A 4,496-nucleotide genomic window follows, 5' to 3' on the forward strand; every position below is an offset into this window, starting at 1 on the left:
CCCCCCTCGTACTTCTCTTCGTTAAACTAGACATACCCAATTCCAGCAATCGTTCCTTATATGTTTTAGCCTCCAGTCCCCTAATCATCTTTGTTGCTCTTCTCTGTACTCTTTCTAGAGTCTCAGCATCTTTTTTACATCGTGGCGACCAAAACTGGATGCAGTATTCCAAGTGTGGCCATACTAAGGCATTGTAAAGTGGTATTAATACTTCACGTGATCTTGATTCTATCCCTCTGTTAATGCAACCCAGCACTGTGTTGGCTTTTTTGGCAGCTGCAGCACACTGCTGGCTCATATTTTAGTGATTGTCCACTAGGACTCCGAGATCCCTCTCACAGTTACTACTATTGAGCAAGGTACCCCCTATACTATACCTGTACATTTGATTTTTCTTGCCTAAATGTAGAACCTTACTTTTTTCACCATTGAATTTCATTTTGTTAGATAGTGCCCAGTGTTCAACTCTGTCCAGATCCTCCTGTATCCTAAGCTTGTCTTCTGGATTGTTGGCTATTCCTGCCAGCTTGGTGTCGTCTGCAAATTTGATGAGTTCCCAATGTATCCCTTCGTCCAAATTGTTGATGAAGATGTTGAAGAGCACTGAGCCCAGAACAGAGCCCTGGGGCACCCCACTACACACTTCCCTCCATGTAGATGTGGTTCCATTGAGGACCACACGCTGAGTACGGCCGGTCAGCCAGCTACGGATCCATCTGGTGGTGATGCTGTCTAACCCACATTTTTCTATCTTATTAAGTAGTAGGTTGTGGTCTACTTTATCAAATGCCTTACTGAAGTCCAAGTAAATTATATCCACAGCATTCCTCTGATCCACTAATTTTGTCACTTGGTCAAAGAATGCAATAAGGTTTGTCTGGCATGATCTGTTTTTGACAAACCCATGTTGGCTTTTAATAGTGATTTTGTTTGCCTCTAGGTGTTCGCTGATTCATTGTTTGATTATCTTTTCCAGAATCTTCCCAGGTAGTGGGAAGGTCTGTAATTTCCTGGATCCATTTTTCCCCTTTTTTGAAGATGGGAACTACATCAGCTCTTTTCCAGTCCTCTGGTAGTTCCCCAGTGCTCCAAGATCTTTGAAAAATATAGTTCAGTGGTTCTGAGATCACATCTGCCAGTTTCTTGAGAACCTTGGGGTGTAATCCATCTGGTCTTGGTGATTTGAACTCGTCTAGGCTGGACAGGTACTCACTTATCATTTTCTTGTATATCTTCACTTGTGTTTCTATACTGTTTTTTATGGCACTATTTTTGATAGGTTGGTCTGTTTTTTCCCTTTGTGTAAAGACAGATGCAAAAACCCGAGTTAAATAGTTCTGCTTTCTTCCTATTGCTTGTCACCTTCTTGCCACTTTCACCCACTAATGGACCAATCATTTCCTTCACTTTTTTCTTGTTTTTTACATGTTGAAAGAAGCTTTTTTGTTATTTTTGACTTTGGTCGCAAGCCTTAGTTCATTATGAGCCTTAGCTTTCCTCACTTCATCTTTACAGGCTCGGGCTATTTGTTGATATTCTGATTTAGTTATGTGTCCCTCTTTCCACTTTCTATACTTGTCCTTTTTATTTTTCAATTTATCAGAGAGTTCTTTATGCAGCCATGCTGGTTTCTTTTGAGAGCTGTTATTTTTTCTCTTTGTTGGTATTGTGCTAGACTGGGCTTCTATTATCTCGCTTTTCAAAATTTCCCAAGCTTCTTGAGTTGTTTTCCCCTGGAGGATTCTCATCCATGGAATCCTTTCCAAGCCCTCTCTAAGTTTATTGAAATTAGCTCTCTTGAAGTCCAAGACTCTAGTTTGACTATGTTCTGTTGCTTGTGCTTCCATAATGTTGAATTCTAATATTGCATGATCACTACCTCCCAAGGTTCCTGTGGCTTCAACACCTTCTATCATTTCATCTCTGTTAGTGAGAATTAGATCCAATATGGCTAATCCCCTAGTTCCCTTCTCTACTTTTTGGGAGACAAAGTTGTCTGCTAGGTTTGTCAGGAATCTGTTTGATCTTCCACCTCGTGCAGAGTTTGTCTCCCAGTTGATGTCAGGGTAGTTAAAGTCCCCCATTACTATTGTGATTTGCTTCCTACATACCTTAATTAGCTGACTAGCAAAAAGTTCATCTATTTCCTCTGTTTGGTTGGGTGGCCTATAGTATACATCTATGGCAGTGTCATTTTTTCTGGGTTATTAGTTCCTTCTTTGTAGTCATTGTCTGAATTTGTAAGTTTAGGTTAGAAAATTGTTCTTTTATCTCATTTGCATTATTTTTAGTCTTATCATGAAATAAAACAATGGTCTCTTGGATTGATTTCAACATAGAAAGAATTTCTTTCTGAGATTCATTAACATTTTCTTATTGGTATATCAAGCTGGGGGCTTCGGAGACAAGTGTTAAATATGTTTTTTTACCATTTGAGGCTAAGTATGAAACACCCATTTTGTTTTTGTATATAGTCTTTATAGTCCAATAGGGTCCCCAACACAGATAAACAGCCCAAGAGGTTTTTTTTTCCCTTTTCCCAGCTGCAGTCTGCAAAGGTGAAAGATTCCAAGAACAACAAAGAGTCTTATCTAAGTCTGGGCTTCAAGTCAAGTTTCCTTTAAGCATAATAAATTGTAGTGCCATGATTTGTCACTAGATGTCGTTGACATCGTCTTCCAAATCCAAGCCTATTTTACAGACTTTCAAATATCTTTTCTAAAAAAAAGTCTCAAAAGTACTTTTAGCCCCCAAATTTCAAAGCTATATATCTGTATTAATTTCAAATTGATCTTGTAGTTTTCTCTATTTTCCCCCAAATCAATTAATTCACAATTTTTCTTTTCCTGAGGGAGCGGGGCAAAAACTTCCCTTCCCTCTCTCATCGGGGAGGATTCTTTACTTTGGGCATTTTTTTTTCCAGGACAGTAGTATTAAGGTCATAAAAAGAGGATAAAGTCTCACCCAGTTCCATCCACATTGCTCAAAATTGCTAGTTAGTGCTTATCTTCGGTTGTCAGCAGCTTCTGACTGGCCACACAAATGTAGTCAATCTTTCCCATGCTGGTTTGGAGGCCTTCCTTGGATCCAGCGGAAGGGCCGCCAAACCTCCATGATTGACAAGGGTCCCCTCTTTTTTCGTTGCCTCTCTGGGGCGACTTTTGACCCTTTTTAGGGTCCCCAGGGGGGCAAAATCGAATGTGGAAGACGGAGCCTCGTCTTCCTGTGTCTATTATGCCACGACGCCTAACTGGAAGTCCTCCTTTTATGATCTTCTGACAAGCAATGTCAACGGGGAAGCCAGATTCATTTAACAACCATTTGACTAACTTAACAAATACAGTGATTCATTTAACAATGATGGCAAGAAAGGTTGTAAAATGGGGAAAAACTCACTTAACAAATGTCTTGCTTAGCAATAGAAATGTTGGGCTCAGTTCTGGTCATAAGTCAAGGACTACCTGTATTTCTTGGCTATTTCTGGAGATAAAAACAATAAAACAGAGTTTGATTTAGAAGGTTGGCTAGGCTCGTATCCCAAAGTATGGCTTATTTTAACTGTTTTATTAGCTTCCATTTTCAAATTCAAAGTAGCAACTTATCAATTAATGATTTTTTTCCTTAACCTTAATTCTGTACCTTACTTCCTTTAAAAATCTGTGTGATTAGATTCTAACCTATATTCCAGTCCTTTTCTTTAAAAGATGGCAAAATACCAGACAAATCATCAGATTGCACTTTTTATGTTAAGAAAATTGCCACTTCAGATGAAATTGTTGAATTTTCTTTTCATAACTAGATGGTAAATGCAGTTGTAGACTTCAAAATATTCTGAAAACATTTTGGTTAAGTATTTTTGCTTTCTCCTTGAATTATATGCCACTGTTTATTTACTTTATTACTATACTATATTTGCTTTGTTAAATATGATTTTATCCAAAGCATGTATTTAATAAAAAGTGAATAGTATTGGAGCATGTTTTCTATTTGCCCCCTTTATTTAGCATTCAGAAACATATATTTTACAGTATATACAAGAGATATGTACAGATACAGTAGCTAAAAAAAATCTTCCTGTGGTTAAGATACAGGGCTGAGACTAAAATTAAGTGGGTAAGTGGCTTCCAAGTCTGGGAATTGGGCAATTTATCAATTACTTCACTTCATCAGCAGGAACACATTCCTAAATTGGGCAGATCTTGATAGTAATTAACAGTTTTTGCTACAACTCTGATCTGTCCTGGATAGAAATAGCCAGACCATGACAACCCATGGATTCATTATCAGACTGAACTACAGTAATGCATTGTATGAATGAGGAACCTTTCTTTATGAGCTTCCACCAAGTATGGCAGCTATGTGCCATGGATACTCCTACTCACATGCTCAAAGGGATGTATTGGCTGCTCTCCTTTTTTGGGAGGTGGTGCCTTTAAGTGTCATGGAAACTACATGGCCAGTTCTCTGCAGTTTTCTGTACAATATTTTCAGAGGTG

This window comes from Protobothrops mucrosquamatus, unplaced genomic scaffold (genome assembly GCF_001527695.2).
Source record: "Protobothrops mucrosquamatus isolate PMUCROS unplaced genomic scaffold, P.Mucros_1.0 scaffold444, whole genome shotgun sequence".
Lineage (NCBI taxonomy): Eukaryota > Metazoa > Chordata > Lepidosauria > Squamata > Viperidae > Protobothrops > Protobothrops mucrosquamatus.